The sequence below is a fragment of the Vigna umbellata genome, chromosome 1, assembly GCF_029865625.1.
Source record: "Vigna umbellata cultivar VRB3 chromosome 1, Vumbellata_1.0, whole genome shotgun sequence".
NCBI lineage: Eukaryota > Viridiplantae > Streptophyta > Magnoliopsida > Fabales > Fabaceae > Vigna > Vigna umbellata.
Genome location: NC_142165.1, coordinates 80,017,043 through 80,041,097, shown reverse-complemented (window position 1 = coordinate 80,041,097; position 24,055 = coordinate 80,017,043). Strand labels below are relative to the sequence as shown.

General features: G+C 32.8%; 1 pseudogene; it reads left to right on the top strand.

Annotated features, from left to right (window-relative positions):
* Positions 1-2,110: 2,110 nt before the first annotated feature.
* On the top strand, positions 2,111-3,898 carry LOC124832086 (uncharacterized protein At4g06744 pseudogene; annotated as a pseudogene).
* Positions 3,899-24,055: the final 20,157 nt, after the last annotated feature.

The following is a 24,055-nucleotide window of genomic DNA, read 5'->3' as shown; positions in this document are numbered from 1 at the left end:
GTTCCTTAAACACTTAGAGTTTTTTTAGCCAATACTCTTGCTTTGAAATAGTTTAAGTAACCCTTAAAGAATTTTGAAATACACTATTTATAGGCGAAGGTTCGAGCTAGGTCAGAAGCTTAAAAGCTAGCTCCCAACTGCTAGTAATAATCGATAATCCTAGACTGTTATAATTTTATTAATCATGAAGCAAGTACAAGTTCTATAATTCATCATTAGGGAAATCATCATATTTTTTCATCTAAATGACACTCAATATTAGTTAGCCTATTATCTAAATAAAAAATGAGGTCACAAGTTATGGTGCAATGCTGCTAGACAACTCAGCAAATTGTTAATGTTATTACATTCTAATGATTAAATTCACGCATTTCTAAAATCAGTGATTAGATTGTGTCAAAGTTTTAGAAAGATACCAAGTCTCAATTTTTAGTGAAACTTAAGAAACTAAAAACATATTTAACCATTATTTATATTAACATAAATATAACAATTATTTCCTTAAATTTATATATTTACACTATTTTAAAAATATTATTTATTTTTAGGTAACTATTACAATCCTATATTAAAGTGTTAAACTAATATCTTCACGAATTTATTTTTCACCAAAAAAAAAATGGATACACATATTTTGTTTTACCATTTACTCAATCATCGAAACGTCTCGTGCAAAATGTCTTTCCCACCGTTCTTCTCCTTGACCTCAAGAACTTAAAAGAACTTCAAGACATCTAGGAGCTACAAGAAAGTCCTTAAGCGAGTACAACACATTAGAGGTTGAAGGCACGAAATGAAAGCATCCAATGTCCCTAATGGTTAAAATGTGACATTTTTTAGATATTGATATCTATTAAAATATTACTACTATTCAGGTGGGATTAACACTTTTAATTAACACAAAAATGACAGACAATGAATGTCAAAGTTAGACAATCACAAAGATAATTATGTATAAATAACATTTACATTAATATAGAGCATAACAATCAACATTGTCACTATGAAAATGACACGACACGTTTACAATTATAAGCTCTATGAAATGATGAATTTTTACTAAAATGTTTGTCTTATAGTCGTACAAATGACGGTGATAGTGTTGATGAACTTAATACAATTTTACTTACACAACTAAATTTAATAAATATAATTCAAAATACTTACTACACTTTCAACACTTATCTAATATTATTTAGTATTCACCATATGCAAACATGCCTAACTTAAATAAACAAAATGATGTACAGAGAAAATGCATAAAAAAAACTCTAATAACTAATATGATAAACAATATGATGTACTGAGAAAATGCATAAAAAAACTCTAATAACTGATATGACGCAAAGAGAGAAGTGAGAGTAATGATATATGAATAACACTAAAAGAAAATTCTTAAACAAAAACCAATTTTAGATAAAAAAAATATTAATCACAATAATAATTAATTTATGAATATAAAATTATAATTAATTTATAAATTAAACTTTAAATTAATTTCTAACCTTAATTATCAAAGAATTAATGAATAAATTATTTTTTAATTTTAATTAAAGACTAATTTAAAATCTAATTATCTAATAACATTTAACATAGCATTTAGCTATCCGTTGATGTAATGGTATGGGTTCATTGCATAATTGAGATTTAATATATTTTGGTTGACCCTTTTTACTACCCAATAATACTTGTGTTGTTTCCTGGTTTTTGTAACTAAAGTTTTTTAAATAATTCAAATCCATACTTGGTAATAAGGTAAACTATATGTAAATATGTATATAAAATGACTAACCAACATGGCCAATATGTAATGAGAATACGATAGCAAAGGCATTTCTTAAAAAAAAAAAGTATTTAAAAACAAACCAAGAATTCAATAGTTTTTAGCAAATACACATTTAAACTCATATAAACAGCATAAATTATAAAGAAATACTTCCAAAGAAAAATTTAGTGTATGGTGGTTGTCTTGTTCTTCTTTTTGTTTTGGTAGTATTTGGCTAAAAAAAGGTAGAGAACATGTCAAGTGGACGACTCAGCAGAATAGAACAAATCATTGTCCTTCATAGATAAAGAAAGCCTAACAGCTTCTCACGAGAGTGCAGAATATCTTGGCCTCCATGGAATTCAAGCCTATTGACTTTTCTCCGGCTTAGCAATATCTTGAGCAAGACAGTATATAAGGAGTTGGAAAACCATCCTTTCTTCCTCAATCACCAAGATGGGAACAACAACCAAAACCATTTTCTCCTCCTTTTTACTCTGCTCACTCCTGCTTCACCTTTACTTTTCAGAAGGAGTAGTAGCACAAGAGGTGGTGGCAAAATCAGAGAGCGAAGCATTAGGGGAAGCAGAGAAAAGAGAAACACTAGAAATTATAATAGGTGGTGGAGGTTCCCCTGCTCCTTCCCCTTCCCCTGAAGCTCCATGTCCCCCTCCCCCACCCAAACTTAACCGTTTAGACAGAGCGCGTCGTGCGCTTCTCAACTTCAAAAACCTCATCGATGACCCAAACTGTTACACGCAAAATTGGAACGACCAAACTGATACGTGTGACTTCAGAGGGATACGATGCGCCACATATCCAAAGGACAAACAGACAGCAGTTGCAGGAGTGGACTTAAACGGAGCAAGAGTGACGGGTCAAAACGGGTGCGCTTTGCCCCTCTCATCTCTCTTGGGCGAGAACCAAATACCCGAGCTCACATTCTTCCACGTAAATTCCAACGGCTTCGCCGGCTCTGTCCCCAGCGATGTCATCAATTTCCCTTACTTCTTCGAGCTCGACCTCAGTAACAACAAAGTCAAAGGCCAGTTTCCCCTCGACGCCATTAAGTCAAACCAACTGGTTTTCCTCGACCTCCGCTTCAACGAACTCACCGGCCCGATTCCCTTCCAACTCTTCCAGAAGGATCTCGACGTCATCTTCATCAACAACAACCATTTCACACAGTACCTCCCCCAGAATTTCGGCTCCACGCCGGCCCGCTACCTCACTTTCGCCAACAACAACCTCACCGGCCCGATTCCCAAGAGCGTCGGTTACGCACCCAACCTCACCGAAGTTCTCTTCCTCGGGAACCATTTCGACGGCTGCTTGCCCATTGAAATCGGAAACCTTAAAAAAGCTATCGTCTTTGATGTGAGTAAGAATTCTCTAACCGGCCCAATCCCTCTCTCTTTCGGGTGCTTGAAGAGCATTCAGTATCTGAATTTGGCGAACAACAAATTCTACGGCTGTGTTCCCGACAACCTTTGTCAAATTCCTTCTCTCCGCAACAATGGGAATCTCTCCTTGGCCAACAATTACTTCAACGAGCTTGGCCCCTCCTGCTGGAGTTTGATCAAGTCCAAGGTTTTGGATGTCTCAAATAATTGCATCCATGGGCTGCCAAACCAAAGATCACCCACCGAATGCTATTACTTTTACAAGACGAAGAAGACGTGTCCGAATCCGAGTTCTTTCTATACAGTGCCGTGTAAATCGCACTGGGGAAAACCCAGTTCCGAAACCAATGTTCCAACCTCTGCACCGGTGACTTACAAAGCTCTTAAACCGCATCGTTTGAGATTATGATGGATGAGATATCTCATACTTGTGCTGAACTATTTGTTGGAGTTCATGATACTAATTAATGAACGTGCTTGTCTTTTGTATATTTCTCTTTCCTATTAGCTGTTGTTTTTGTATTCTGTATGCCCATTAATAAGCACCGTGGTTGAATTGGGCTTCTTGACTATTGCTTCTTTGGTGTCACTCAAATGTAATTTCTGTAAGTGGTCGAATAAAATTTGTACTATCTTTGCATGAGAAAATGTGTACCTTGTAATAGAAATTTGTTTGTTTGGGCAATTTTAAAAGCAGAGAATTAATGTAAAGCTGTGATGTCTTTTCCGACTCTCTTTTTGGTTACAACAATTTTGTTTTCTTTTTTCCTCGCCCCTTCCCTACTTCCTTTCTCTCAACGTCAGTTTCTTCTGGTGAAATGTCTTCGTCAATTTGTATTTTATAAAGGAACCAACATGCATTAATATATTGATGAAGATAAGGGTTCTGTTCGAACATTGATTTCAGGCGTTTACTCCGTAGACCTTAATGCATCCATCTAGCCGCCAAGTTGAACTATAACATTTCGCCACAGAAGAAGGCTTAACTTGAAAACGAGACGCAATGACAACTTAATCTCTTGATTTGGTGCAAGTAAATACAAAATTTGTTTAACATTTCAATTTGCTTCCTGCACAAGAATCTTTTTCATAGTATAATGCCATTAAAGTTACGGTGAATTCTTGTTTGCTAGTGACTAATAATTAAGGTCCAAGGACAAACCCACAGTAGCTAACTAGTCGGTACCTTACAGGAAGAAAAAAAAACCACTTATTTAATAATAATTTCTTTTTTCCCTTTTTCTTTTTAGTATCACTATAATGATTAATTTTTGAACCGTCATCATTTTCCTTTCTTGTTCTTTAACATCGTATCCATTCACATGTTTCTGAATTGGTTTTTTAGATTTCTAAGGCATTTTCAATCCTTTATAACCGTATGCGAGAAGGAAAAAGACAATAATAGTACTTACGAAATTTTAAAGAATGTAACGTTGTCACTGTTATGCTAACATTGTTGTGCTTTTGCAAGAAGAAGATTTTTTATTATTGTTTGATAGTCTCCTCCTCAAATTAAGTTAGGCTAAAACAAGAAGATAAAGTTATGGAGATACAAGTGGCATAGAAGTTATATAGATGGTAGTGATTGTTCTCAGTTTTAAAGTTTAGTGTTCTGTTCACTTGAACATAATTTACTGAAGAATTACACAAATGGATAAAAGAATATATTGTCTTTGCTTTATAAGATTTGCAATGATCAGGGAATGGATTTGCGAATTACAAGAAAAAATAATCCTCACAGAGATTTGAAGAGATTCATGTAGTTTTACTTAAATGTCCTTTATGTATTTTTGAAATAAAGCATGCATGGAATTGAAGATATGGTGGTGCAACCCCTGTAGCATGTGAGGCTGTCATTGGTGGTAGAATTGATTTTGCATTAATAAATTTTTACTTTTATGAGAAAAGAGTTCACTTTGGGTTTAATTTTTTAATTGATTAAACCTTAAATTTAATAATAATAGTAATAATAATAATAATAACTCACAATTAATTTAATATAATTAACACTAATTATATTTTATTTTAAATTATTTTTATAACTAAGGATAAAAATATAACATTTTATTTTTCTATTATTTTTTAAAATGTATCCTAAAAAAATGTATTGTATATTAATTTTTTTAAAATTTTACTATTTCAAATAATTTTTACCAAAAAATATATTCATCATAAATATAATTTTATATTACTTTTATCATTTATTAATAAATGTCATTTTATATTACTTTTATCACTAAGGACATTTTGGTAATCTTCATTTTCTATCAATTAAAACATTTTTGTAATCCATCACATCTATCAAATCCTACACTAATTTTCACAAACTTTACCTTCAAATCCACTCTCAATCGCTTACAAATCCTTTAAAAAAACAACATTACATTTACTCTCAAATCCTTTCAAATACATCCACTTCCTCTCCCTCAAATTCAACCTTCCAAGTGAACACAACCTAAGTGATAGAATAAAGATGATTGATGGTGTTCTTAGAGAGATTGAGCCAATGGGTGGTTAGAGGGACCTCATGGGATGTTCTAGCCATGACTTATAAATAAGTTAATGGCTCAATAATTTAACAACATTTCAATACAAATCTCAAAGTGGTTTTACTAGGAAGGAGACAACTTTATTTATAGATGAATGTGTCTTAAAAGTAGATCCAAAAATCCTAAAATGTTATCTTGTACCAAACCTTAAAAATCTTATCATGGTGAAGGAAAGCTTGACATGTGACACTTTAACTTTTAGTAAACTCTCCACTCCTAGAGTGTCATGTAGAAAGTCACTTTAGCAAACGTTTTTCTCCACTTGAAAAATGACACATGATCACTACCTTTGTAAGAAAACTCTCCACTAAGAGCTTGCCATGTGGAAAACAACTTTAGCAAGAATATTCCAAGTTACTCCCAAGAAGGAGAGGTGAGTCACAATGTACAAGCTTAAAAACTAAGTTCTTCCTAGCCAAAAGTTTTCTTATATTACCTTTACCTAAGCTTTTAAGTAAAAACCTTCCAAAACGTTTTCAAATGCAAATGCAAAGAATACTCCTAAAACCTAAGAAAGGTTTATCTAAGATGCATTCAAACAACCTAGATATCATAGACACTTAAAAGAAAAACAAGACAACGTATAAAAGGAAAGTAAAAGGAATGTAAATGCTATGAAAGAAAGTAAAGACTAATGGCCCTTAGTGAAGATGCAAGTGACACTTAGAAGCCCCTTGACACACCTTGATTTCTAAGAGTGGAAAATAAATTGTTACACAATTTTAGCAATGAAGATGAGATTGTACCAAAGACATTTTTCCAAGACACCAAGTAAGTAGCAAATGAAACCAAAAGAATTACAAGAACACAAAGGTTCTGTGATACAAAACAGAAAATAAAATTGCAAAAACAACCCCAAAATCTTGGTTTCTTCAAGTGTTTATCCTCTTTTGATCTTCACTCCAAATCCATATATGACTCCTTCTTCCAAAGTTTAATGAAATGCTTCTATTAGCCTTCTTTCAAGCCTTCAAGATACTACCTTCAAAGTTAGTCAAACTCCCTGATGAAAATCTCCTTAGCTAGGTTGGGCCATAGATAGAAGAGAAAGCCATGGTGAAGGGGGAAGGGTGAGTGTTTTAGAAGTTAATGGAAATGAGAGCTAAGCTCACGTTTGTGTGATGTTTTATGGTGATGGAGATGGAGTTTAGTGATGTTCTAAGAATCTCTATCTTGGGAGGTTTGGTCCGTTGGGTGGAAAATGCAGAAATGGTGTGCAAGAAACAAGGTATTTACGGAAGCTATGGAGGCAGCGGAGAAAGGTTCACGACCTATGGTGGTTGTGTGGTAGTGGTATGGCATTTGAGGGATCTAAGAGAGCTTAGGTGATGGAAGCATGTCCAAGCATCATGCTAGGAATAATTCCTTGAATCAGAAAGTGCAACATAATGAAAAAAGAAGCAATGGAAGTTGGCGTATTGAAGGTGTTTGATGAAAGTGTGAATGAAGAAATGGTGAATGTATGGAGCCTCTAAGCTTAGAAGGCCTTCCTACCAGGGAAGGAAGCTAGAGGAGAGTGAGAGAATAGTGACACAAGGTCTGACCCAAGAGTATAAGAAGCTTGAAATAATTTCAACAACATTTCATTATACTTCAAAGGTGAGAAAATACAAAGAGATGACTCTCTTATTTATAGGTAAAGATGAGCCATCCTTCTGACTTAAATTCCCTCCCAAATTCAAATTAAAATAAGTAAGAGGCGCCAACTACACAGATCACGCAACCACTGCTTCAAACCAGGTCAGAAACCACACATGTGAAAAACACTTCTCGTAGTGACTGGGCTTGTCAGGTTTTTGGTTAGGCAACTTCTTCATTCCAGAAGGCAAATTCCTTCACACTTCTAATCCTGAAGCCAAGCTTCAAAATTCGGAAAGCCCTCCTTTTCTTCCTTATTTTGGCTTCTTTTCTTCCCTTGGCTTTCCAAGCTTCTCTTATGGTTCATCCATGATCTCCTACCTTTATTGGACCCTACAAAACACATATAAACATATTAAAAAGAATTATTCTAAGACTTAGAGAAAGAAAATCAAGAAAGAGCTTCTAAAAGTCCTTTTCCAACTTCCCTTTCTTAGCCTTAGCTTAAGTTCGTACTTCTTTGAATGGAATTCCCATGATGGGTTTCCATTATTAGGCCAACTCAAAGAGGAAGGTGAGTAGAGGGGTCCTATGAGTTGCTCTAGTCTTGATCTTAAGGAGAGTAGTATGACCATAAATGGGCAACATAACATTACTCTAAACCAAAGATGAATAAATGAGAGGATACACCTATATTTATAGGCTAAGGGTGTCTCCTTAAAATCCTAAAAACCAAAATTTTTCATGCCTATCCAAGTNTGACAAAGAAAAAAATTTAAAATAGAATATAGCACCAACAAAAAGAGAAGAGTAAGAAAAGTTTAACTACCAACAAATAAGCAAGACAAACATAACACAGAACAAAGAAAAAAAAATCTATTAGAAAAGACATTTGATACCTAGGAAAACAAAAATACAATTCAAAATCTACGAAAGAAAACAAAACGCGTATCTAAATGAAATAAAACATAATATACACGAAATTATAAGAATATATATATATATATATATATAATATATATATTATATATATGAAAATTAGAGGATGGTGTTATTAATGATGAAGTCTAAATTTTTGTAAAATTGGAAAATAGAAATTTTGTCCGACAAAATTGCAATTAAATGAAAAAAAAAAACATAAAAATACATTATAAACAACAAGTTTGATAAGCCTGGATATTTGTTACAAAAAATTAGGAAATTCTTAATAAAATGAAATGGTTTAAAGAAAAGCCTTAGTAGAGGAGTTTTCTAACTTTGAATAATAGCCCAAAACTTGAACGTGGATAGTATTATTTCATTTTTCCATTCAGCCAAATTATATGTTATAAAAGAAACTTGAACATACTTACGTGTTATTATAATTATCCACAACTAAAAAATATAAATTTCATTACAAAAATACTTTTAAAATTTCATATTTTTTCTTAAATTTATATTATTTATAGTTTCTTTGTTCAATTTTAATTGAGATATCATTAATACCAGGACTAAAATTGAAACTTTTTTTTAAAATTTTTTTATGATATATTTGATGTGATGTGTAACATCCAAAAATACAGTGTAAAACCATATGATAGAAAGATCACATATAATAATATTACAGCTCAGTTTTTACAAAAGATAGGATGTACGGTTATGGCCGAACGGCCTTACAAAAATAGCAGAGAGTTAAAATTGTACAAATGACTACGAATATAGAACGAACGACTTATAATCCTTCCTATGTTGAACGGTCAAATCAAAACATAAAGTAAACGAATGATCGAACGCTCCTACAAAAGAGTAGGCCAATAACTGACCGAGCGTCCTAAGTTTCGACCTTCACGTATGTCTCTTCCAATGCTTCTTTCAGCAATATCTTCTCCTTCTGCTCTCACTCACAGGGTGATCATCGCAATGACAAGGACGAACGAACGGGAATACATGACATGACAGGAAATAGGGTAAGCTTATGTAATTTAATTCAAACATCAACATATATTTCACACAAGTCTAATAAAAACCATCATGTACAAAAATCATACTTTTCCCAACCATAATCATATAACAATGCATGCAAAGACTGTTCTTTTACTTTGACTGTCTGGACTGTATGAATTCTGTGTAGCTACGACGTTCGTGCACTCGTGGAAAGGTAATCTGGAAAACCATCAGAATTACCATAGCTGGAAACCCAAGCTGCCACACGAGGTTAGCCCTTCATTCCTCACTATAGCCGGAAACCCAAGTCTACACATGAGTTTAGTCCGATAGCTGGAACCCCAAGCTATACACAACTAGGCCTCCTGCTATTCTCACCACATGCGCCACCATTCTCTACTTGAGACTCGGTGACCATTAGAATGTCAGGATGAACGATAGCTTAGTCTGACCACATTCATACTTTACCATTCCAATATCAAATCATGAGATATTCCTCCCCGAAACACTCTTTCATATCCAAAGTTATTTCATCCATATCATATTCCATCATCTTTCATTATTAAAACCTCAACTGAACCAATTTGAATAAAGATCCCGTAGGATACCAAATACCGAACGTTAGTTTTTAATCCAGAACAAGATCGAACACTTGAAGTGAGACCGAGATGTCTCCAACTCAAAACAGATCAAATCGAGAGAGTTGCTCACTTGTTGTGAAAGGAACCGAATACAATAGTACTTCTCAGAGACCAATAGAATCGAACGTTATTTTTCAAGTGAGCCAATTTAATGAACTGACTCTTGAGATTTCAAACCGAACACCGTAAATCCTAGGCCGAGTACTAAGACTCTAGGCTGAAACCAATTAAGACAGATACTGTAGGACATCAAATAATAGCACTTGACGGAATCATATGAAGAAACTGAACACCAATAAATACTTAGCTTCTTAATGAGTTAAACATCAAGGAAACCGAATGCCAGTCGAAGACTGGGCACTGTAAAGAGCGAACGCTGTTGAGTTTGGACGAACGCTCTTATTATAAAGATAGATTACGGAAATGAGAACTAGCGCCTGGTGCAAGACCGAGCACTTACTTAGTACAAGCGCTTGGTGTAAGACCGAGCACTACTTAACTTATAGAATAAAGGCTTCATAAATATAAGATATCATTTAACTAATGTTCAAGAACGAACGAAATATACAAATACATATAGATATACTAAAGTTTATAATCAAATACCAAGGAATGAATATCCTTGGTTGAATGCTTAAGTACAAATATTACAAAACGAAACGAAGACGCTAGTCTTCAACTAAAATTCTCTCCAAATGAAAGAATCCAATTCCAACCGAGTACACAAGAAAACCGAACACTATATCGAACGAGCGCTGGTCTAATACCAAACACTTATTAAGAACGAACGCTACTGAGAAATAACATTGTATAATTGAATGGTCAATACTGACTCTCGACGACATGGTCTAATACCAAACACTTATTAAGAACGAATGCTACTGAGAACGAACGCTTGTATGATTGAATGGTCAATACTGACTCTCGACAACATGGTCTAATACCAAACACTTATTAAGAACAAACGTTACTGAGAACGAACGTTGGTATAATTGAATGATCAATACTGACTCTCGACAACATCCCTACCCATTTCATGGCTTTCATTAATCATCAATACTTTTAAACGACATACCATATTTCATCATCAACCAAATCATCAAACACAATATCATTCCAGTTCCTCATACAGTTAACAATGCAGTAACAACCATTTTTCATATTCATTCAAAAATCAACGAACATGCATCCATAAAAAGCAAGAATCTAAATCAAATTATATAAGCTTCCCTTACCTCTTACCGTGACCGAACGCTCACAGATATGGTTACTGGTTCACCTCTACCAATCCTTCTACCCTCAACGCTCAACAACTTCCGAAACTAAATCAAGTAAAGATCAAAACATTATCAGAATCACTCTTTTTAGAAGAGTGATCAACACATGAAACCATAACTTGGGTTGCATGTCCAGGAAACCACACGGTTGAGGGAGAGATGAACTTACCAGCTCGGAATCAAAAACTGATCGGTTCAAACGAACTCCCTCGATGCCGGGAATGCTCAAGTGTGTTCTGTTTGATGATCGGAGGAAGAAAAGAGTAAGATTTCGTAGAGAGAAGATGAAGAAATCTTAGAGAGAAGGAGGAGAAGAATGGAGTTTCAGAAGGTTGAAGAAGATGGTTGCATGCAGAGAGTGGCGTGAATTTTTGAAAAATTAGAGTTTTACTCCTACCGTCAAAACCGAACGGCCACTCCACTGCTCACACCGGTCTTTCACTTTTTGTCTTCCAGCTCTCCTTCCTCGACACTTGTCTTCCACTCAGCTGGGGTTTTGGGTGAATTTTTAATGGGTCTGACATAATGAATAATAATAAGTAAATTACGAGGGATATGCGAATTTAAAATATCAAAATTGGTAATGATCTCCAACATAATTTAAACTAAAAGTAAAATAAATACATAAAATAAATACTAAGGGAAGTTTACATGAAATAAAAATATATTTTTATGTGGAAATTAATTTTTTTTCTTTTTCTTTTCCTAATTAAAAAATATTTACATAAATTAATAAAAAACTAAATATTAATAAAACTATAAAATATGTTAAACTAACAAAATATTATGTTGGGAATAACTATTAATTGGTAATTTTTATTTCCAATTTTACAATAACTATTAATTATGATATTTAATAAATAAAAAGAATTATTATTTCCAACATAAAAATATCATATACATTTAATTGCTAATTTTAAAAAATGTATTTATTGAATACATTATTTAATCATAGGAATAAGTATAGAAATTGAAATTAGATGCATTATTATTTATACTAAAATTTAAAAATATATAAGTACATAAATACAGAAATACATTAATAATAAAGTTAAAAACTATAAATAAATTATACGGCTATTAGTTCCATAAAAACATACACATATCTATATAAGGCAATGAATAGTGTTTGAAAATAAAATTAAGAGAAAGAAGATGAAAAATCAACCTCTACAAGAAATGATATAGATGATGGAACTAGAGTTTACTAATCAAGGAGATAGGTGCTTTGAGGCAATAAAATGTCAAGTTAAAGAGGAAGGTGGAAAGAGGTGAGAAGGGGAAAGAAAAGGAGAACCCATAAAATATTGCTTTTGTGCAAAAGTCTGCAACTTATCCTCGGAATTCACTAGAAACTAAGGAAGGAAGTGGTAACAATGAAACTAAGACTTGAGGTACAACGAGTACCTCGTTTGTGGTGGGAGAAAGTCGATGTCATCCCTTTATAGATGACATCATAGAGGTTCTCATCTCTACTAACCAGAAGTTTCTCAACATAGACCAATATGATGTCAATACAAACTCAGATGAGCACATTAACGTTTATGTCACTCAAGTCAATTTGTATACAACCAAGGACGCAATCATGTATAAGGTCTTCCCCATAACTTTAAAAGGAGCAGTTTTGAATTAGTTTACTTGCCTATTCCTTTTCTCCATAGATTATTTTAGCACTTTAGCAATGTGTTTTGGAACAAAGTTCATAACTAGTTGGCCCTACCACCTCACTTCTTTGGTGTTTGTTAACATAAAACAGGAAAAGGGAGAGTCTTTACATACATTTATGGAGTGGTCTAGGAAGGTGCCCTATTGTACTATGGGAATCAAGCAAAGAATACTAGAAGCCCAAATTGGAAGCATTTTTATCAAACATTTGAATTCTTCCACTCGTTGAATGTTGCAAAGCCTTTATTGATTTTTTACGCTACCTCTCGTGTCAAGTTCATTGTCTCATATCGGAGCAGCTTCGTTTAAACACCTATTCAAAAATCAAATAGCTTATTTATTATGAGTAGTTTACTCAACCTACAATTTTGTATTGTTTTTATCACTCATTTACTCCACCGTTCATGGTAAAATGAAAGGCATGTCGACTTCCGTTTTCTTATTTATCTATTATAAAAGAAAGGATTTTGATTCTAATGAATCAACAATTCACTTTAAAAGATAAAATAAGTAATTTCATGAGAAAATAAATCTTTAAGAGTATTATAAATGTATCAAACAAAGTTGGTAACATCTCAACCACCTTGCACAAGATGTATAGCATATTCATACAAGAGCGACATCATGTTGGCCATAATGATATCATATCGGTTAGTTCGTTAGCAATGGCGAATTTTGATTAAGTAAAGTCAATGGTAAAAGCATATTAGTGAAGTATTAGACAAAGTTAATTAAGATAATTAGCCACATGGATCAGGCCAGTGTAGGTAAAAGCCCACAAGCATGATATAAATAGTAAGGGTGTTGCTCCCTCCACCACCACACCCTGCTTCTTATACCTCCCCAAATTCTTTTAATTCCAATTTTATCCTTAGGTTAAAGCTTTTTTACTTTTACCATTTAGGATTTTTTAATTAATTTGAAAACCCTACTTCTATTATTTACTCACTACAGAGCTGCACCACCATCTCTCACGGATTCCTCTCTTCCTCATTTCCCTTTCCCATGTCCGTTTCACTTCCTCTCATCTCTTCTTCCTTTTCTTTCTTTTTTCTTCATTTGTCTCTTCTCCCTTTTCGTTTCATTGCTTCCATTATAGTTGATCCCTAGTGTTGAGGAGCATCGAGGAGTGTGGATCTAGATTTCGTTCGGGTTGTTTTAGCCTCCATCCAAGTTGGTTTTCTTCACTGGTTTTCTTCACCATTGTTTGATTGTTTAATTTAAGGTGTATTAATGTTTTTTTGCTTCAGATTTGTGTTGTTTTGTCGCTGCTTCTGGTTCTATTGTTAGTTGCCTGAACAGAGCCCGCGAAGGCCAAAACGGATATTGGATATCCGTTTGGCCTTCAACGGATGTCCAACATTCGTCAATGGAGAAAAATTGAAAGATTCTGGTGCCCCATGTTCTTGACGAGAAGCAGGTATAAGAATGGAGAGTGTGGAGACTATCAGTAGTTGTGATGGGAAGCTAAAGAAATAATTGAGTTTCGTGAATCATGCAATTTGGTGGAGTGAATGATTACCAATTTTAGAATAGGCCAAATTCAGTTGGCGAAAAGAGCAAATTCATTCTGTGAAAAGGTTTCGATTAAGGATAATGAGATTCACAGGGGATAAGAATTGGTATTGATGGTGATGAAGTCCAGATTAAAGAATATCATAGGTGCGGTAATGATGGGAGAAAAATAACAAAATAAAACAAAACACATAAAATTACTAAAACAAAATGAAATAAAGTGAATAGAACATAAAATGAAATAAAATAAATCAAACACGATAAAATTAAAAGAGAACAAAATAAAATAAAACCAAATCAAAATAAAATCAATTTAAAGCAAATCAAATAAAATTAAACCAAATTAAAGCAATGAAATGAAAATGGGGAAGAGACAAATGAAGGAAAAAGAAAGGAAAGGAAGAAGAGATGAGAGGAAATGAAACGTAAATGAGGGAGTGAAACGTAAATGAGGGAGTGAAACGTAAATGAGGAAGTGAAATGGGAAAGAGAGGAATCAATGAGATATGGGGTGCAAAACTGAGTAGTGAGTAAACCGCAGAAGTAAGGTTTTCAAATTTATTAAAAAATCTTAAATGGTAAAAGTAAAAAAGTTTTAACCTAAGAATAAAATTGGAATTAAAAGAATTTGGGGATGTGTAAGAAGCAGGGTGTGGTGGTGGAGGGAGCACCACCCAAATAGTAAAGTACACAAGGTAAATTAATTATGTTTATATGATTACAATGTTTATTACTATTTGACACTCTTGACTGACTTGAGTATCTTCTATAGGGACACATCCTTTCAGTTTTGAGGAGACAAAGACCTACAATTCTCGGCTTGAGAGTAGGAGGTTGAAGTTGTAGCGCAAGGAAGGAGTTGTTAACAAAGATTTTTATAGGGTATATTTGCTCTTGCAAGAACAATTTATATTTGATTGATTTGTGGTTTTATTTAAATGATTTATACTTTGTTACAATACTTATTGTGATTAATTAAATTTGTATGAATACATAATACATAATATGCAAACAATTCTTTGAGTTGTGTATTAAGTATTGACACATATACTTTAACAAAGATCTCATTGTTTCATTGATTATATAAGTTACATAGACAAATATATTAGACAAATATATTAGGTTGAGAGAAGTAGACAAGTGAATTTTTATGAATTGTAACATGTGTAAATGTACATACCTAATTATAACAAACTTATTATAATTTTATTATTTATGAGTTTGCATGTAGAGATTAGATAAGATGTTAATATATGATATAATGAACTTAATATAAGTCTTCTAAAAAATATTAATTAATATTTGTTATTTGAATGTCTTTCTGTAAAAATCTATGATTATTGTATGTTAGATTTTAAATTAAATTAAATTATTGTGACTTATTAATTAAAATATATCTTTATATATATATATATGTGTGTGTGTGTGTGTGTGTGTGTGTGTGTGTGTGTGTGTGTGTGTGTGTGTGTGTGTGTGTGTGTGTGTGTGTGTGTGTGTGTGTGTGTGTGTGTGTGTGTGTGTGTGTGTGTGTGTGTGTGTGTGTGTATGGGGTTTGCTAAAGTGCATACGCCTGTTTTAGTTGGTACATTTTAGCAATGTGTACCGGGTTTTAGTAGACAAAAATATCATTATATATCATGGACTCTAAGTTTTAAGGTTAAGGGTATTTTAATAATTTTCATTCTCAAAACAAAAAAAAAAAAGAAATCCCCCAAACCCTTACTCACCTCTCTCATTCCTCTCAACCATTTCTCTTTCATCTCTCTCACTCCAACCTTGTCTATGTCATCCCTACTGTAGCCCCAATTGAAAAAATCAGAAACACTTGTCGTTAAACAATTTGCCTTTGTAAAGAGTTAAGTCATTGACATATTCACCATTAGGCAAAGGTTCATTCAAGATCTCTTCAATTTCACCATCTTCACTAACCTCTCTAATTTCATCATCTGCATATGTTGAATCATCATCTCTAAAAAAAACCCTTCAGGCCAATTACCAATTCCTTCGGATGTCATTATGCTTCTGAAAATTAGATAAAATTATATACGACAAAAATTATAAAATGAAAACTCATTATAAAATCATTTTTTGTAAGAAATTGTTTAACGAGTGTTTCTGATTTTTTTTCCAAGCCAATTACCAATTCCTTTGATGTCATTATGCTTGTGAAAATTATATAAAATTAGATAAGACAAAAATTATAAAATGAAAACTCATTATAAAATCATTTTTTTGTAAGAAATGGTTTAACAGCGAGTATTTGTGATTTTTTCCAGGTCAATTACCAATTCTTTTATGTTTGTGAAAATTGGATAAAATTAGATAAAACAAAAATTATAAAATGAAAACTCATTATAAAATCATTTTTTGTAACATTGTTTAACAGCCAGTGTTTCTGATTTTTTTTTCAGTTGGGGCTACCTTAGGATGAAAGAGAAATGGTTGAGAGGAATGAGGGAGGTGAGCAAGGGTTTGTGGGGTTTCTTTTTTTTTTTTAGTTTTGAGAATGAAAATTATTAAAATACCATACGCTTAACCTTAAAACTTAGAATCCATGATATAAGAGTATTTTTGTCTACTAAAACTCGATACACATTATTAAAATGTATCAGCTGGGCATACGCGCGTTAGCAAACCCCACCTGTTTTTCAGTTGGTACATTTTAGCAATGTGTACCGGATTTTAGTAGACAAAAATACCCTTATATATCATGAATTCTAAGTTTTAAGGTTAAGCGTATTTTAATAATTTTCATTCTCAAAACTTAAAAAAAAAAGAAAAAGAAACTCCCTAAACCCTTACTCACCTCTCTCATTTCTCTCAATCCTTTCTCTCTCATCTCTCTCATCTCTCTCACTCCAACCTTTTCTCTGTCATTCCTACTATAGCTCCAATTGAAAAAATCAGAAACATTTATCTTTAAACAATTTGCCTTTATAAAGAGTTGAGTCATTGACATATTCACCGTCAGGCAAAGTTCATTCAAGATCTCTTCAATTTCACCATCTTCACTAACCTCTCTAATTTCATCATCTGCATATGTTGAATCAACATCTCTAAAAAAACCCTCCAGGCCAATTACCAACTCTTTTGGATGTCATTATGCTTGTGAAAATTAGATAAAATTAGATAAAGACAAAAATTATAAAATAAAAACTCATTATAAAATCATTTTTTGTAAGAAATTGTTTAACAGTGAGTATTTCTGATTTTTTCCAGGTGAATTACCAATTCCTTTATGCTTGTGAAAATTGAATAAAATTATATAAGACAAAAATTATAAGATGAAAACTCATTATAAAATCCGGTACACATTGCTAAAATGTACTGCGTACGCGCGTTAGCAAACCCATATATATATATATATATACATATATATGTATACATATACATATATATGTATGTATATGTATACATATACATACATACATATGTATGTATAGATATACATATATATGTATGTATATGTATACATATATATGTATGTATATGTATACATACATATGTATGTATGTATATGTATACATATATATGTATACATATATATGTATGTATATGTATACATATATATGTATGTATATGTATACATATACATATATGTATACATATATATGTATATGTATATATATATATATATATGTATACATATATATGTAAAGTTAGGTATCTTCATAATCCCTTTAATAAGTGTGTGTAAATGAGTAAGGTGTAAGGAACATTGAGATTTGAACTCATGCACACGATGGGCATCAATATTTTTCTTCCACTTACCATGCTTTAAATGCACGCCCATATCTTATGGCTTATTATAGGTATAAATATAACACACAGTTGCATTAATTTATTTGGGAACCTTTTAAGTACTTCATTCAAACTTTGACTACATTCAGTCTAAATCGGTTACACTACCAAACAAGAAACAATCACAATTGGCCCCATTCCCATTCATAGTTAACCAATTTATGATGAGGCTGTTAACATTCTAGTGTATATATATATATATATATTATATATATATATATATATGTATATAGATATATATGTATATAATATGTGTGTTTACTTACATTTTCAATAAATAGTTTTCCTATAACATATAAAAAGGAAATCAATTTAAAATAGCATTTTGATTTTGTTCCAAAGAAAAACATGAATTAGAATAAATCTAAAGGTAACAGGTATGAAGTAGTGGGTTGGAAATAACGTTTGGTTGTTTCACTTTATAATATAAAATTAGCTCATCTTTTCCTTTATTTAAATCTGCTTAATGTAGTTAAAATGACATACCCACAAAATTGTTGTGATAGAAAAGATGGATTTAAAATTTCTTTAATAGACATGAGCGTTCAAATAAATAAAAAAACTCCCCACGGAGGGTTTTCAAACAAAATTTGCCCATTTCTCAAAAGTACTACTTTGTTGGAATTTAATATATTGTAAGGATTAATTAAGTTTATCTCAATTGCCAAATCATATGCTTTTAATTATTTTTAATAAATTATATCACATATTTTTAAGATTGATAGCTATTTTAGATGATATTGATTTTTTTGTTAAGATACTTGTTTCACTGTGTATACTATTGTTTAAGATTTGATATTAAAAATAATATATATATATATATATATATATATATATATATATATATATATATATATTTGAGTTAAATATGTTTTTAATCCCTAAATTATTAAGCGAATTTATTTTTAGTCCATCTTTCAAAGTAAGATACATTTTAGTTATCTTCCTTAAGGAAACCTTAATTTTTTGTCCTCCAAAACTAACAGCGTTAAAAACAGTTGATGTGGCTAACAGTAGTGTACCACGTCATTTTTTTTATACTGAGTCAACATCTCCTTCTTTGCATCTTCACGCTCAACTTCTCCCATCTATGCATACCAACCTTCTTTTCCATGCTGGTAAATTGGTCTATTTGGGGGTGGGGGAAGAGGCCGAGGTCGAGGACAAGCCTTCTTCCATGCTTCCGTGAGTTCTTTCTCACTTTTCACAGGAGGTGGTTGAAACCTATTTAGAGGAAGATGAGTTTCAGGTCCAACCAAATCCGACAACTCCTTCTCACTACACAAGGAAGTGCGATCCAGAGTATTCATAAACATAGACCGCAAAGGAATTAGTAAGTTTCATTCAAACCTACAAAAAGAAATAAAAAGAGAAAGTCTGCAAAAACTTGCATTCAAGCCTGCAAAAAGAAATAAAAAGAGAAAGTTACAGGCGCCAACTGTAAGGACCTGTAATTATATATAAATATAGAGGCATATATTAAATAAGAAAGAAAAGAAATTAAATTAAGGGGGAGGCTTTTTCTTTATTTTATTAACATATAAACCAGATCAACTTTACCAAACTCTGCACATTTTCTTCAAAGCCATATCCTCTCTCTAAAACTTCAGCCCTAACTTTCTCTACCTTCTTTCTACCAAATCTTGAAATTGAACCGGTGTATTGTCATTTAGGTGGTGATTCTGTGTTACCGGAGTCGAGAGCTTCGACTTGAACCGATCGGTTTCGCGTTCTATAGCGGGTAAGTGGTTTTGCCCTTTTCCTCCACTGTTCTTGAAATTAGGACATGCGATTTTGCTCTTACATGTGCCTTGTGTATTCTTCTTTTCATTCCTTGCCCTATTCTAGCTCTAAGAGTTGTTGGTTGTCACCAATGCGGTGATCTGTAGGTCCTGTTTGGTTCTCCGCTGTGTGGGGTCTTGTTTAAAGTATTCTAACAAGTTGTACTGCTCAACTTCCAAGTAAGGGGAGCCAGTGCCTTGTTAAAAATTTGTTGTATGATATGTATGTATGTTAAATTCGGAGCTGGTATGTTGTTGATATAAAAACTGTGTTATTATTGATAGTTGGAAGAATTGAGGAATTGATGTATAAATTAGAGATTTAAAGTGATGGGTGTTAGCATGTCAAATTTTGGATTAGTGAGTTTAAAAAGGAAATTCTACAGTTTGGTAAAGGTCTTGGGGTCTATTATGTTTGGTTTAAATCCTAAAATAGTTATAATATGAAGTTGAAATTGAGAAGTAACACTTGAGTGCATTCTATACCATTTTAGAGTTAAATTGGAGGGGTTTTGAGAGGTGAATTTTAGAGGGAATGATGGTTTAATAACAGTGGCAGTTTAGGGACTATTTTTGAGTTATCTTAGACTTGTTGCAACTCTTAAAACAATAAAATTTAATCTATATTGGAGTAGAGGCCTTGTGAGGGTTTATGTGCACGGTTTTAGTAAAAAAGAGGACGTGGAGTAGTGAAATGGTGAGGTAAGATGTCTGAATTGTTTTGGAGGGTTGGGAATATGTTATCACACCTATTAGGACTTGTCTAGATGACTAAATCGATAAAATCTGTTCTAAAATGAAAAATGGCTTCATAGGTTGAGTTTTTAGCCCATTTTAGGGGTTCTAAGGGGTGAAAATGAGAAGTAGGACTATTGGAAGTATTCTGTGATTTTGGAGAGTCCTAGCAAGTGCAATTGGACTTGTTGATGTAGGTTGCAAACTGGTTTGAGGGTTTTAAAGGATAGAAATGAAATTGGGTAACTTGTAGAAGTGAATTTGGATTTTTAAAGTGTCAAAAGTGGTTTGATACACCTAGTCTTGGATATACTGATCAAATGGATGTTTGTTTTAACTTATAAACGTGTTTCCCATCAATACCAATGTGTAAAGAATCCCCTTTAGTCATTAAAACAGGTTCCAAGTGCATCAAAAGTCAAATTTCATGGTTGTTGTCAACTGGTATGGGGCTGGACGCCCTCTGGTTTAGCCTTGGCGCCCCTGGATGCGTGGCGGTTCGCGCTGGGCGCCTCTGAGCGCCCCTGGGCGTACCAGCATGCTGTTGTTTTTGTTTTTGATAGTTTTTGGGGTTTCGGATGTCCGTTTTGGACGTTCATTAGGTTGTTTTGGGGGTTTTGGACCCTTCTGGAGCTGTTAGTGGAGGTTTCAGATTGTTTTCTTTACCTAAATATGAGTATTCTTATGCCATGGATGTTTGATGTTGTTTGAGTGTCAGGGTGTATGTATGTCCATATATTTGAATTGTGTGGCTTGAAATAATATGACTGCAAATTGAAAGGATGAAATTTAGTGTGAACTGGACATCTCAGGGTAAGATGATTGAAAGTGATGTATGGGGTGTTATTGTTGTTCTGTATAACTGTATGGAGCTTTGAACTGGTATGTATATCCCTACACTCAAAGCACTGTTCATGCTCAAATAGAGAAGAACAGTGTGAATGGTGAGAGTAGAGGGAGGTCCTCGTCTATAGTCTTAGAGTTTAGACATAGACAGATGGGGGGATTTACCTTGCATAGTGTTGGGGAGGGCCAGCTGAACTATGCAAGTGCAAAGACGACCAATAATTCGACAGCTATACCAATCCGAATGAGTCGTGTTGAGTGTTTGAGTCATGGTTTAAACGGTATGCTTTAATTGTTCTTTTATATGTAACTAAGTATGATGACATCGATTGATTGTACTATATGTTTATTACTTGTTTATCTAGCTCACCCTTGTTTTCTTGTTGTGTGCTGCTTTTGTATGTTTTCCTTTGCAATGATTATCCACTTGGATGGGAGCAGATGTTGTTGAGGAGGTTCCCTTGGAGCAAGAGTTGGAGGATGATGATGCTGCAGTATAGTCTTTTTAGGATTTCTAAATTTAAGTTGGTGTTATTTTGAAATACTCTAAACTGTTTAAGTTTTAAGTTCTGTCCTTTATGTGGATGACTGTAATATCAACTACGGAACTACTATTCTACTCTGACTATTCTCTTTATTGGAATGATGACGTCTTTATTATATAAGTTGTTATATATTTGAGGATGTCACACCAACACCCACCACTGTGTCACCGACTTGCAAATCTTCAATTTTTGGTGCAAAGCCATATCATTAATCACACTATCCCCCCACTGATTAAGAGTCCTAGTTGTTGTCGTCGCAAGAGGTTAATGGCGCGCAATTCAGATTCCTTCATTCGATCAGAGACGGCGGCCGGTGACGGGGACAGAGGTTTGTGGTGGTTCTAGTCGACGAGGTTGCAGTGGTGGACGGAGACGAAGATACAAGGAAGGAGACGGAGGGAGAGGGAGAGAAGCCAGAGACGGAGGGAGAGGGAGAGAAGCCGGAGACGAAGGGAGAGGGAGAGAAGCCGGAGACGAAGGGAGAGGGAGAGAAGCCGGAGACGAAGGGAGAGGGAGACAAGCTGGGAAAGATTCACTCTGTTAGAAAAAGAAAAATAATTTGGCATACACCGTTAGCCAGATCAGTTTGTTTTAACGTGGTTAGTTTGGAAGGATCAAAAATTAAGGTTTCCTTAAAAAGGAAGACTAAAATGTGCCTTACTTTGAAAGAGGAATTAAAAACAAATTTGCTTAATAGTTTAAGAACTAAAAACATATTTAACCCTTTTTTTCTTTTGACTATTTGACGTACCTAATATAAAATTGTCATGAAGATTTAAATTCTAAAATATTTTAGACAAAATAATTGAGTTTAAGAATGTTATGTTAATGAACCTGGAGTGGAAACATTAACTTTATCTATAAAAAGAAATTCTATAGACAAACTTTTATTTTTTAAACATGAACTATGAGGAAACGAGAAGATTATTTAAAATTTAAGGAATTGGAATTAGATAGTTATATTCTTAAATAAAAGAAATATTTACAAATTATTATAATAAAAAAATATTTGTTTACCTAGGAGAGAAGTATAAATAATAATAATAATTTTATAATATTTTAATTTGAAAACATTTAAAATTTATAAGGTATAGTATGATGAAAGATACCTAAAATGAAAAGTTGAAGTAGGAAGTATTTTAAAATGATGGCTAAAAAGTAAGTGTGGGCATGATGTTAGTGAGAGGTGAATATTGAAAAAAGAAAAGGGGATGGAGTTATTAGGGGAGCAGGCAGCAATCCACATTGGTGTATGTTGGTATAGGGGTTTGGTTTGGACAAAATAATAGAGTACACGTGGTATCCAAGTGTTTCAACAGAGTGGAAAGTCACTTCAATTATTAGTCAAACTATTATTAGACTACATTATTTTTTATCTTAACAAAATTATATTACACCAATCAACTACAAGCATAAGCATTATTCTTCCCAACCCTCAACTACCCTTTCCTTACTTTCCACACCTACACTTTTCTACGTCCCACACCCTACCCTACAAAATGTCTCTCAACTTCTACCTTCTTTTTCTTTAACCTTTTTATTTACATATATATAAATAAATAAAATAAGATAAACTTACTTACCTTTTTAAGTATTTATGTAAAGGGTAAATTTAAATTTAACTTAATTTCATAAAATTAATTCACATTTGTATTTATCAATATTATTATATAATTTTTTTTCTTTTTCTAATTTTACCTTCCAGTTCATATTCTTTTTCAATTTTACTTTTTCAAATGACTTTTCTTTCATTTAATCAGTGTTTTTAAAATTAAATAAATTAAAATCATTTACAAAGTAAATAAATTTATTTTTATAATTATATATTGATTATTTTTTCTTATTATAAAAAAAAGTAAACACACTTTCTCACTCATATGTTTTCACTGTTTTTATATAATATAAATTTAACATATCTTTGATTAATAGAAATTTTTAATTAAATACATATATCAAATATAAAATAAAGTAATCAAAAAATAAAATTTTAATTTTAATATTAATTAGACTTTAAATATAATCATTTATATA